Source organism: Pongo pygmaeus, chromosome 9 (assembly GCF_028885625.2).
Source record: "Pongo pygmaeus isolate AG05252 chromosome 9, NHGRI_mPonPyg2-v2.0_pri, whole genome shotgun sequence".
NCBI classification, from domain to species: Eukaryota; Metazoa; Chordata; class Mammalia; order Primates; family Hominidae; genus Pongo; species Pongo pygmaeus.
In genome coordinates, this window is record NC_072382.2 from 62,809,123 (window position 1) to 62,823,155 (window position 14,033).

Consider the following 14,033-nt stretch of genomic DNA (forward strand, 5'->3'; position numbering starts at 1 on the left):
TTGGCCTTGACTCTGAGTAAAATGGGGAGTGACATGATCCCTCTTAGGTTTTAAGTCTGGCTGCAGTGGTGAGAAGATACTGTGTGTGTGTGTGTGTGTGTGTGTGTGTGTGTAAAAGCAGGGCAGGAAGCTGAGTTAGGAGACAGCTACAACAGTCCGGGGAAGAGATGCTGTGACTCAGCCCTCGGTATTAGGCGTGGGGCTGATGAGAAGCAGCTGGATTCTAGACATATTTCCAGGGGCTGTGCTGATCAATGGGATGTGAGGTGTAAGAGGAGTCAGTCTGAGTGGCCATGGCGGGGTGACAAAAAGTCAACTCTTGCTATGTTCTGAGAAGTTGATTCTTGGTGTGCTCTAAAGGAACAGCCAATGGGTTTCCTGACGGTCTAGACATGGGGGTGACTCCCAGTCCACGAACTGCACAAAGGCCCCCAGCCAAGGGGGTAACTAGGACTGCAAAGCCACTTGCCAGGTACATGCCCCGTGTGACAGCTGGAGGAAGAGGTCCCTGTACACCATCCACCCATCCAGGGAGGAGCTGCTGGTTTGGGACATGTTCAGTGTGGGATGCCTATGAGATGTCTAGGTGACACCACAGGCCCTGCTGCTGTGAGTGGAGGTGAAACAGAGCAGTCACCTGCCACCCCCACCACCCTGAACACTGACCAGGTCCCATTTACTGAGCATCAAACACGTGCCTAGGATGGTTCCTGCCCTGACATGTCTCCTTCGGTCCTCATAACGACCTTTTGGGGGAGGCATCGACATCACATAGAAGATGACACTGAGGCTCAGAGAGGTAAGGCAACTTGTCCAAGATCACACGGCTGAGAAGGGCTAGAGTAGGGACTGGAACCCAGATATGCCCACCTCCGGGCTGGGACTCTGCACATGCTCTGTTGCTTCAGTGACTCAGCAAATAAAAGCAACAGCTCTGTCCCAAGTAGGAGAAAGAGAGCAGGGCAGGCTCATACCCATCCCTCCTCCCACCTACCGTGCAAGGATGTCAAAAACCAGTAACAAGGACGTGAATAACCAGTGGGCTGGGGGAATGGCACATCTGTTCAATGGGTTAACTAAAAGTTAGCCAGGTGATCCTTTCTGTTTAAACGTGAACAACTGAAAGCCTTTCTAAAATGCACTTGTCCATTTGCCTGGCAAGCGCACTTGGAGGAAGATGATGTAATCTATAACGAGTCTCGGGATCTTCCCAGCCCTAGATCTAAAATGTTGGTCTGAATGTATCCTGCCTGACCCCAGAAATAACTCTATAAGTTCCTCTTAATGAAAATGAAATCGGCTTGTTTTTTTTCCTTCATTTGTCTCCTTCTGGCAAGAAGAATTTTAAAAAAAACCCACAAACTTCAGTGATTTCAGTTTCATTTTTCTGAGCTTTGGATATAGTGAGTATCATGTGTCTGTGGGTCTGAATAGGCATGAGTCGTACAGCTCAAGGTCATTTTTCTGAGAAAATACTCAGTGCAGGAATCACAACAAAAATAACAACACAAAAACTAGTGGCAGAAACCACACACCAGGCTTTTTTTCATGCTAGTCAGTGTTGTTTCGTTTAGTTCTCAAAGAAGAACTAATTAATTCCGAGAGGGGTCAGATAAATTGCCTGAAATCCCTCAGCTCACAAGTAGGAAAGCTAGGGTTCAAACCCAGCTCTGTCTGACTCCAAAGCTCTGTGACAACTGAAGCAATACTACCTTTTCTGAGTTAAAACAAAACAAAATCTCCTATAAATCAATAAAAAGGCAAATACCTCAGTGGAAAACTAAGCAGAGAATATGAATAGGAAACCCCAAAAGATGAAACACAAAGACCAGTAAGTATACAAAAACATGCTCAATCTCATAACAGTCAAAATTTAATAGATAATATGCCACTTTCACTGCTAATATTAGCAAAGATTCTATTTAAAGATAATACCAGTATTAGTGAAGATGTGGTAAATGGGCAGGTCAGTACACTGTATATCTGAATATAAACTGATATATCTTTTGACAAAGTAATTTCATGTCTAAATTAAATTTTATGTTTAAGAATATCATCTCTTACATAGTACTCTTTTAATAGATATGCACTGGTATCTGTTAATATATCAATAGATATAAATAGATATACATTTAATAAATTTTCATTTAATTAGTATTCATTAGTGAACTGATATACATTGATATACATTGGTGAAAAAGGATACAAACGTATATACACAATATTTCCCAATCTTCTTATGTGTCTATAGAAAAAAGACAAGAAAAAAATTCACCAGAATATTAAGACATCTCCAACTGGTGAGATGGGTTATTTTTGTTTTAACATTATAATTTCTCAATTTTCCATCTTTTTCTATATTGGACATGAATTATTTATATAATAAAATTTCATAAACACAGAAAGGACTGAAAGGAAATAAACCAAAATGCTGATAGTAGCTGTCTTTGTGGGCTGAGATAATGGGTAGTGATTTTCATCTTTCAATTTCTCTACCTGTTTCAAACTTTCTTGTATGAGGTTGTGTTACTTTGAACTAAGCAGAACTATAAAACTTAGTAGTAAGTATTCAGATTTTCTGTAACTATATCAACATTATAGAAAAGACTTCAACTAGTTTCCAGATAGGAATAACAAAGGACAGGGAAATCACACACCAGCTACCCTAGATGAAAGCCTTGGGAAATTTCCAACACAGCGAGTGTTAAGGGACCAAAAGCTTACTGCCAGCCCACACATGACCACCAAGGCAGCATCTGACACTGGCACATTCACAGTTCGTGTTTGCCTTTTAGGTGTCGTGTTCAGTTCTGAACACCTGGCTATCCATGGCATCAACCCAACAGGCACACAACATTGCTGCTCAGTACAGTCAGTGCTGGGCAGCATGTTCCCTAGTGATGGTTGCTCTCTCCTGGGGATCCTCCTGGATGTCAGACCCTCGTGGTCCAACTGGAGAGCCCTCAGGTTTCAGGACAGGTAGAGGCCCAGGCTCGAGGCAGGAAGCTCCTGGTAGACTGACTTCACCCACCCAACTTGGCCTACAAGTTGCCCCCATGAGAAGCCTCATTACCTCCTTGACTTTCCCTTGGACCTGCCCACAGCTCCCAGAGTCAGTCTGACTCAGGCCGAGGTGCAGGCAGAGGCCACAAAACAATCAAAACAAACTTAGTAAAGAGTGGGAAGCCTGGCTGGCTTTTCTTTCTTTAAAAGTCTATATGGGGACGTTTTTAAATATATATATGCACAGGTGGGAGGAGTGAAAAAAAATAGAGATTGCAAAAATGAAAAAATATGACAATGGAAACTGTTTCAGGCTATTTTAGGATTATATATTTTCTAAAACGGACAGGGGAAACATCAAAACACCTCATTTCTCTGACAATGAATGCAGTTAAAAATTTGGACTTCTACTACATATCCTTATGTAAAAGGACATTTCTAAGAGATATGAAACGATTTCTTTTCATTTAAAGTCTGTCTTAGGATTTTTCTAGCTAATTTGTAAGCATGTGCATGCACGCACACACTCTCTCTCTTGCTCTTTCATATTGTCAAAAATGCAATAAAAATATTTTAAATATGTCTTTAGCTCTCTTGAAATCTGTAAATAATATAACCTTACAACACTTATAATTCCAAAAATAATCAATATAATGCCCTAACTGTAATACAAAGAAGAAAGGAAATATAGTTAAAAATAAGACAACATGTAAATCAATATGTAAGTATTGGGGCACCGCTACACCAGAAAACATCATGAAAGACATATGAAATGCTTGCACCTATTCATAACAAATAGGTAAATCTTATATACTTGGTAGCTGTGTTCGCAGAAAATTCAGTATATATTAAAAACATGCAAAAATTATTGTGTTCGTGTGTTAATTGGAGTCAGATTCCAGGCCCAGATAATTTTAAGCAGGGTTTTGCCTACAAGAATGCACTGAGCATTAGGCAGCTATGCAGATGTTGGGCAATCTTTTGTTCCCCAAGCATTATATCTAGCACCCCTGCCTTCCCCTCTTCCCCCAGTAAAAGCCTTGTCTGGGTCACTGTGACATCCAGATCACCCACACACATTCCCACGATGTCCTATAGAGGGCGCGAAGTACCCATTCAGAACCAGTAGCATTTCTACAGACAAAAAGAGGCAGAGAGGTTAGCTATTTACCCAAAACAACAGACAAAACCCAACAGCAGACAGGACTAGAATAACAGAAGGAATAGACAGCAGAGGAAGAAGGAAGTTATTATTCTCATATTTATGTTTCTTCACTGCTAGATACCATGCCAAGGACTGTTATGTCCATGCAGAATCTCATCTAATCCTCCTGTCAATCTTCCGGGTTAGTAGTATTATCATCCCCATTTTTCAGATAAAGATATTACCTTTCAGGGAGGTGAGGTAACTCTCATAGCCCTATTTTTGGTAGAACCAGATTTTATCCAGTGCTTTTTACATTGCTTCAAGCTGCTCCCCTCCAGGTCTCTGAGTCGATGCCCGAGGGTCCCTCACTTTGCTGCTTAAATCTCTGGAAAATAGTGACCGGAATGCGTGCTATCTGGAAAGCAACTCACAAAGTGAAAGATGGTTCAATCCCAGCATCTCAGCCCTTCTGGCCCTGTCAGTGTATGGCTGTGGCCAGAAAAGCCCAGGCATCCCAGAGCACAGGAAGCAAAGACTCTGGATGAAGTCATGGGCCATCTTTCTCTAGACTCCTGGAAACGCCTGGCTAGAGGCACCAGGGATCATTTCAGGAGAATGTGTATTTGGCACCTACATCCCAGTTTTGGAGGGTAGGTGGTCATCACATCCTTCCACCCCCGTAACTGCTGGAGTTGTTCTCTGAGACTGAACATTGGATTAGGCACTTGAAGAGATGACCCAGTTTTACAATTCTTAGGTACCTCTCTCCTTCTACTTTCTGGCCGTAAAACCATGACTAAGCACTTTAAACAAGAAACCTATTGCTCAGGCACCATGTTCAGGAAAAAAAAAAAAAAACATCAAGAGCCCTGTATTTGTCATCTTGATCTAAAGCTACCATTTCATGAACCCTGTGGGGCCTGGCAGAGCTACAGGAAGAACCCATTTGTTGGGGACAGTGCAGATGCCTCTGCCCTGCAGTCTGTTCTGTCAAAACAAACTCTGAAGGTTTCATAAAAAATGGTTCAACTAAGGCTCCTGTCTAATGATTTCTTGCAAAATAAGTTAAAGCAGGGCCACCCCAAGTCTAGTGCGCCATGGGTTTATTTTTAGCACTTGCAGGAAAGGCTGTAAGATAGTCTTGCACGACAACTAAGAGCACGGGCTCTGGAGTCACACTGCCTAGCCCCAAATCTCTGCTCTGCTGCTTGACTGCATGGCTCAGGACAAGATGTGAGCCCTTGTTCCTTAGTTGCCTCATTGGTAAAATGAGGATGATGACAGGGCTCACCTCATATGGTGATTTTGAGTCATAAATAAGACAAATCACGTATGGAGCTTAGAACAGTGCCTGGCCCACGGCAAGCACTCTCTGGATACATGTTACCTTTACTGGGATTAATACTGACTGCCATGCCATAGAAAGAATGACTGAAGGCACTAGAGAACATAAACCTTGTGGAGGGAGATAGAGTGGGTGGAGAGGGAAAGGATGTGGGTCCATGAGCACTACCTTCAAACTTCTAAGCTGGAATTGTGCCATGCCTACCGACCTTTGTTCTGTGTTGCTACAAAAAGCAGAACTAGGTCACCAAGGAAACACTGCCAAAAGGCAGATCTGGGGTCAGAATAAAGGAGGATTTTTAAGAGCCAAAGATGTCCATAAAGCGGGAGCAGGATGCCTGGTGCGGAGATGTCCAAGTGGGGCTAGGGGACTGCCTGTCATGGGCAGCCACTGTGCAGATGGGATCCTCCTGCACTGGTGGGTGGCTAGAGGAAGTGACCCCTTATACCCCTGCCCACTGGACCATTCTGTCACTTTGAAAATGAGTAAATAATTGCTGATAGCTAGGGTGTGGCTGATCAGCCTGAAGGAAGGAGGATGGACTTTGCACCAGTCTTAACATACACAACCTTCAAAACTTTTACTTAATGCTCTCAGAACCACATCTGGTGGTGGCAGTGGTGACAGGAATGACCAGTAATGGCTCAAAGAACCAAAAAGTGTTTCTGGAACAGCTGCTGGTGCCAGACAGTAATTCAGGGAATGTGTAAAATGACAGGGCTATGACAACAAGCTATCAACATTTTCTTACTTTGGACAATTTAAAGACAGTATTGGCTGGGCGCAGTGGCTCATGCCTGTAATCCCAGCATTTTGGGAGGCCGAGGCAAGCAGATCACCCGAGGTCAGGAGTTCGAGACCAGCCTGGCCAACACGGCAAAACCCCGTCTCTACTAAAAATCCAAAAATTAGCTGGGTGTGGTGGCATGTACCTGTAATCCCAGCTACTTGGGAGACTGAGGCAGGAGAATCACTTGAACCCAGCAGGCAGAGGTTGCAATGAGCTGAGATCACGCCACTGCACTCCAGCCTGGATGGCAGACTGAGACTCTCTCTCTCAAAGAAAAAAAAAAAGACAGTATCGATGACTAATGCCATTATCTGGGGGCACACAATATAGAGTGATCAAGTCTGCCAACTCCATGGGCTGTGACCGTGACAGGAAGCCTGGGGTCATTCCAGTTCACAGGCTACTTCCCAGCCTCCTCTCAGGCAAAGGTTTTAGTGTTCTTCAGCACCTCCTCACCACCGACCCACCCACCCACACAACCCCTTGACCTGGATCTTACTTAAGTCAGTCTCCTGGCCGAGTCACACACAGGAGAAGTTGCTAGAACACAGTGAAATGTCCAAGAGCAAGAAGTAAGAGAGAGAAAGAGGAGAATCTGCCTTTTGAAAATTGGTTCAGAGCTGGGGCAGCCTCCATCATGAAACGGTGTTACCTTTATTAACTATAGAAATAATTTTAAAACTAGAAACTACTTTACCAACAAGAAAAATTGCTAGCTTGTACTGAAATTATAATCCAGATCCAAGAAAAAAATGAAATTTCCAAACTAAAGCTCATCAGCCATTTTCCAAGTATTTCTTGTGCACTTGTTACTACAAATTTATATGTTCTCAACTCTGAGAACTCGAAAGCAGGTAAGTGGCTGTAGGTATCAAAGATTAGGAAAACCAAATATGTGTAGGTGACCTTGGGGACATTCTGTGTACACATTAATTGTTTGCTATCTGACAACACCTGGCACCATGTTTGAGAACCACTGTCCAGTCTGGCTAGGAACTCCCTGGGCAGGAAGATCAACCATCTCTTCTCAGAAAGAATTGATTCAATAACCCAAGGGCTTCAGCTTTGGATCCCAGCTGATGGATCTGCCCACAGCCCCGATTCCTCCCTCCCCACCTCTGACCTTCTCTGTAGTAGGTGGTTCACATCCCAGCATGTCACTATCTTTTACTCTTTGGTTGGTTGTCTGTCTGTAGCCAAATCCTAGTACGTCTTCCTCATTCGTAATCACTCCCCCTCGCTTGTTCCTCTCCATGCTGGCCACTACAGACTTAGTTTAGGCCCAGACCAACCCCGCCTGGCCTCCTCGCATCCTCTAAAACCCCTGGCCTTTGGTAACCCAACAGCTGACTTCTCCAGAGGCTTTCACAGTTTGCCCTCCCTAGCAAAGGTTTCCCTACATCCCTCTGCCCCTTCCAGCCTCAGAAAGAGAAGTAACTCCCCAAAGCCCACTCCAGCTCAGGCACTGTGCCTGACATGCAGCCCGGGGTAAGAAAGAGATAGAGGTTCACCACACAGGCTGGAACCAGTCCACTGATATTGGCTACCAGAATGCTACTCAAAGATACAGAGGGTCAGAAAAAACCCACCATGATCAGTTATGATTCTTCTACCAGGGGTGGGGCCAGAGCATTGGGAACATAGCACTCATGCCACCCACTTGCTTTCCCAGAAAAGGGCAGGGCACTCCAGGGAACTCGGGATTGCCTGTCTCTGGCCTGTGCCCTGGTCCTATGCTCCCTTTGGTATTCCTATGAAATCACCTCAACAATCCATTCCCAGGGCTCCTCCAAAGTTGCAATACTTATCTTCACTGCCTCCTACCACCCACCACTGCATCATACTTACCTTCCCACTAACACATGGCAAATGTACTGCACCTTTTTCCATCAGAAAACTTTATAGCATGTCTAAGCTTTTCCCAAGTGGGTCAGAGAGCAACTGATGTTACCTTTGCTTTGCTATCCAAATAGATTCCAAAATTCCCCACTCTCATTTTTTCTACTACTCAACGAATCTGTTATACACACATATCTTGGTCTGCTTATGCATGGGGTGATTGTTTGGCCATCTTCGTGCCTGTGTCTTCTAAGACTGCAAACCCCCGAAGGGTATCTGTTTAATACAGTAGCTCCAGTGAGCACAGCAGGGCACTGTCAAGAGAAGCACAGAGACTGCTGCCCCAGCCCACTTCTGCCATGACTCTTAATGGGACCCTAGGCAAGTCACTCCATTGCCTAGGCCTTTGCTTCCCCACCTACAATGAGATATACTTAAAACTAGTGTCGCTCTGAAGGCCCATCTTGTAGCTCTAGTACACAATGACAACACAGGCGAAAAAGCACTGGGTTTATGTCTCTTCATGACTATGTGAGCAATAATCACTCAGGGTTAAGCTCAGCGAGATATCACAATACTGCGCCTTTGAGTGGCACAGAACTGCCATTGCAATGTGTGAAAACTCTAAAGTGGCTATTTAGTGCAATGGGATGGATGTTTGTGCAGCTAAGTATAATGGACAATGAAGAATGATTTTATCTCCTTTTGAGAACATAAGTATACTATTCTATATTTATCCCTCCCATCTCCTAATTTAGACAGGGAAGAACTTTTTCTGATCAGCACCCACTTGCCAATAATTTTGCTCTACATCTAAATGGAGAACAGGAGTCATATAAGTTCACAGATTGAATGGATGGTTGATTTACGAAGCCCTTGAAATGTGGCTGCAGGCCGATGCTGGCAACCCCATAATTAGATATGGCATGCTCTGCAATGATGTATTTTTTAACTGTTTTTTAATAACTCAGTTCTCCTTCTGGGATGAGGAGAAAAATGGAATTTGTTAAAAATAAATCGAGATTTTAGTGGCTTTTCAGCCTTCTGCTGCTTGTTGCTCAAAATATTCTATAAATAAGAGAAGCCCTGCCCTATAGTGCACTGTAAACACCCACAGACACTCACAGCCAAATTCTTCCAATTATGACCCTGTGCCTGTTGCCAAGCTACTGCAAGGACCTACTTGAAAGGCGGCCATCTAGGCCATTTCCTGATTAAGCTGCCCTGTAGCAAGGAATCGAGGCCTGCTGCTTTGGCATTGTATCTAGTCTCAAATAATTACTCAGTGTTCCTGAAATTAAGCCCTTTCCTTGTGATAGAATTACAATTCAGAGGTAAGTGAAAGGCTAACCACTCACCCATCTGTCCGTCTGCCTAAGTCATGTGTGCATTTAAGACCCTGAGCTGTCACATGTTAGACTTTACTTAAATCAGGTAGCAGAAGTGCACTCGCAACAGCATCTTTAATTGCACTGAGCAAATCAAGGTCAAACAAAAGTAGGTCAACTATCGACATGACAGGTGAGTCAGATGCAGCCTGCCTTTCTGTTCAGTGGCTTCCTGACTCATCAGTTTGGATCACCGTTGCCCAGCCCAGCAGGCTGAAATGGTCATGTAAAAATCTGTACCGTACCCCAAGAAGGCAACGCAGTTATGTCAGGTGTAGGGCTTACTGCTCTGCAGTTCAAATGCCAGTGTGTGAGTTGGAACTGTCCCGGCCTCTGGGTTTCCACGCAGCCTCAACAAGCCATTGAAGAACTGCATGCAGAGAATCAGGAGATGACAGTGTGCCACATTCTCACTGAGAGAAACTACTTCCAGCTCCTTAGAAACCAGAATGTTCAAAGCAGCAATGGAGCAAAATGGCTCTGGCTGGAAACTAATCACCCCCCACCTCCCACCATGAGGTTTTCATGTCAGCCCAACTGGGTGAGTGTTCAAGAGAAGTGTCGTCCATATTGGCCCTGAGACCTTCAAAAGGTCCTGTGACATGGCTCCTGCCCCAGGAACTCACTCTCTAAATGGGAAGCCCATTAATGAACAAGAGAACTAATATGCGGTCAGATTTTCCGAACTCAAAATTGAGACCCATATACCTGGAGGGGCAGTGTTTTTAAAAGTAGGAGCCCTGGAAAACTTGGGACCTGGGGGGTCACAAAGCATTGAGCTCTTCAGGGAGGGTTCTGCTGGCCATCCGATGTAAAGGGGTCCTTCCTGTGACTCTCATGCTACCCCGGGTTCTAATTTCTTAATAACTGAAGTGATCTTGTGTTCTTGTGCCTCCTCTGATTAGAATGTGAGCATCATGAGAGCGGAGACCCTCTCTAATCTTGCTCTTGACAGGTTCCCTATCAACCAGAACAGTGACTGGCTCTTAGTAGGTACTCAATTCATATTCACTGAAAAAAAACAAATACACACCAGACTCTCAGAAAACCATTATTTATACCAATCTCCTTCAATCCCTACAGCAATATTATGAGGTAAAATAATTAGATCTCCCATTCAATGAGAAAAATCAAGGCTCAGAGAGGGCGTGTGTTTTGCCCAGGGCTGCATCTAATAAGTGATAGAAGTGGAATTCAAAACCAGGTATGGAGCATTATGATCCTCCCTTTGTAATTAGTGTCTATTATTTTGTATAATTTAGAAAAAGCAAAAATGAAAAACTCTGGAGGAAAAACTGCTCATCAGAAACAGCTTTATATCAACTAATCTTATCTGTGATGAATTCAGTTCTGGCACCCAAAATCCAAGTTCCATTTCCATCTACAGAGGACACTGGCAGCATAGCTACAGCAGGAGAAAGGATTCTGGGGCCTTCTTTATGAAAGGATTCTGTTCCTTTCTTTCTGTGGGGCCTCAAAAGCCAGGCAGGGAGTGGAGGGGCCATCGGCACCAGTGATCATCATGCCTACAGCTGCTGGATGTGGCAGGCTTGCTCCACGGTTCACTGGAAATGTTCCAAAGAGAGGCTCATAAGCAAGACTGAGGTCGAAGAGTTAAAGTGTTTGGAATCCGCCTTCTCCCAAACCCATACCTTAAAACTTGGAAGGAAAAAAAAAAGCATTTTTTTAAAGACTGAAATTTCAAAAATGTTTAAAATGAAAAGTAGAGATTTACACCTCCCTGAATTGAGAATATTAAACCCTGCTGAAGCTAAGTTTATCCCCCTTTTTAGTCTATAACTCATAATAAAATTCCTACTAGTCTGATGTTTTGGGCCAAAAAAAGCCTCTCCAGTCTATCCTCTAGATGCAGGCCATGGCTTGAGTTTATGTGCAAATCAGCAGGTACATCTCATCAAAATGGCCAGGCCAGTTCTCATGTGTGAATACATATCTCAAATACGGGAAATAAATGCAAATAGCACATAGTATCAATGAAACAGGTATAGTGTTGCCAAATTGCCCAACAACCCTTAAATACAAACATCCTGCAGAAACATTACACCCTTCATGGCTGTGAATGAGGAGCAGCACAGTGACAAAAGAGCACATAGCCTTCCAGATCAGAAACTGTTAACTGGGATCCCTGGGTAGACTTCAGGGAAAATGTCTCATGAAAAATGCTGGGCTTGTATTTGCCTTGTGCATTTATTTTTTTGAGAGGGTCTATAAATTTCTTCAGACTCACAAAATGATCTGTGACCCCAAAAGACTAGGACTGCCCACCAACCCTTTCTGTTGCCACTCTTGTTTCATTTAGACAATGCTGCTAACACAAACAACTACACAGGAAGCCCTTTCACAGTAAACACGATGATAGTAACAATCAGAAAAAATTGTCCAAGCTCTTACACAGACGATCCAGCCACCAGAAACTGTTCAGTCAATGACAGAAAAGAGGTCAGTAGCTCAAAGGGACTGGAAAACTGCTGTGCCTTAGCTTGAGCCCACTGCCCAGACAGGGACAAATGGCACAACCAGAAAAGTGCAAGGAAGCAAACTTAGGGGCTAGAAAGTTTGGGACAGGTGAACTTGGGAGCCACAGGAGAAAAAAACACAATCTTTGGAGCCAGGCAGGGCCTCACATACAGACTCAATCTGTGGCTTTGGGATGATGATGATGATGATGAAGATGATGATGATAACAGCAGCTGCGATGAGCTATTATTTGCTGACAGCACAATGTCTGGCACATAGTAGGCACATACTTAATGTACTTAGGAAATTACATGTTATTTCATTTAATTTTTACTTTTCTTAATTTTTTTTTTCATAAAAGAGAAGGGGTCTTGCTATGTTGCCCAGGCTGGCCTTGAATTCCTGGCCTCAAGTGACCTCCCACCTCAGCCTTTCAAAGTGCTGGGATTACAAGAGTGAACCCCTATGGGCTGGGCGCAGTGGCTCGCACCTGTAATCCCAGCACTTTGGGAGGCCGAGGCAGGTGGATCACGAGGTCAGGAGATCGAGACCATCCTGGCTAACGGTGAAACCCCGTCTCTACTAAAAATACAACAAAATTAGCCGGGCGTGGTGGCAGGCGCCTGTAGTCCCAGCTACTCGGAAGGCTGAGGCAGGAGACTGGCGTGAACCCGGGAAGCGGAGCTTGCAGTGAGCCAAGATGGCACCACTGCACTCCAGCCTGGGCGACAGAGCAAGAGTCTGTCTCAAAAAAACAAAACAAAACAACAGTGAGCCACTATGTCTGGTCATTTCATTTAATTTTTATCATAACTCTGAATTATCTTCATAATATAGAAGATATATATATATATATATAAAATACCTATATAATCTTCTATATTATTTCTCTATATATTATCTTTATCTTCTAAATGTGGAAAAAGGTTAAAAAAATTAAGTAGCATGCTCAAGGTCCCCAGCTAGTTGAGAATCAATCCAGGGTCTGTTTGGCTGTAAGCCCATACTCTTAACTACTAAGCAGTGGCAAGCTTCAGCTTCCTCATCTTTGAAAGAAGATTATAATCCTTACATCCCCAAAGTGGTAAGGATTAGAAAGAATGCATGTGAAGTGCTTACCACAGTGCCCGGCACACAGGAAGCCCTCTAGCGTAGATTCCTATGACATCGGAACCTTTGGAAGGGAGAGGAGAGGTGAGAGGTGAGCATCCAGCTATACAGATGGTACAGCATTTCACTTTGAAGGGCTTGACAAGCAGGATTAGGAATTCTGGACCAGGCTTAAAAGACTGGGATGAGGCTGGTCCGAAGGTAGTGAGTTATCTCCATTGATAGTTCAGTCTGTAGCAGATCAAACTCCTTGTTCTACTCTTTTTTTTTTTTTTTAGACAGAGTCTTGCTCTGTTGCCAGGCTGGAGTGCGGTGGCATGATCTCGGCTCGACTGCAACCTCTGCCTCCCGGGTTCAAACAATTGCCCTGCCTCAGAATCCCGAGTAGCTGGGACTACACGCGTGTGCCACCACGCCCAGCTAATTTTTGTATTTTTAGTAGACACAGGGTTTCACCACGTTGGCCAGGATGGTATCAATCTCCTGACCTCATGATCCACCCACCTTGGCTTCCTATAGTGCTGGGATTATAGACGTGAGCCACCGTGCCCGGCCCCTTGTTCTACTCTTTCCCCGCTTCTCCCTATTGCACTTGACTAGTATGAAAAAATAAAAAATAAAAAAATACAATAAAATTTAAAAGGCTGGGATGACATACTCTCAGGGACACAGAGGGGAAACACCTCATCAAGATGGGAAATAATGTGCTTACTCAGAGATGAAAAGCTTTTCATCAAAACTTGGAGAGGGTTGAATTTTTGAAAGAAGGAATCATTCAAGCCCACACACACACACAAAAGGTCTCAAAAGGCAGCAGCAGACAGCATGGCTACGCCTGGGCCAGGAATGTGTGCCTGCTGCCGGTCTGCCTCCCTGAGACCCAAGGACGGCAAAGGCTCCTGTTCGTGTTTGTAAGAAGGGAGATGCTGGAAC

General features: G+C 44.1%; 1 protein-coding gene across 11 annotated transcripts in view; it reads right to left on the minus strand.

The window, feature by feature from the left end:
* BMAL1 (basic helix-loop-helix ARNT like 1) overlaps positions 1–14,033 on the minus strand; it is a 109,350-nt gene that overhangs the window by 47,904 nt on the left and 47,413 nt on the right. For 2 of the 11 annotated variants that reach the window (XM_054437404.2, XM_054437402.2), the window contains exon 3: positions 13,110–13,164. The exons of the other annotated variants lie outside the window; for them this stretch is intronic. The gene's annotated coding sequence lies outside the window, so the exon portion shown is untranslated. The remainder of the gene's footprint in view (positions 1–13,109; positions 13,165–14,033) is intronic. 11 annotated transcript variants of the gene reach the window in all.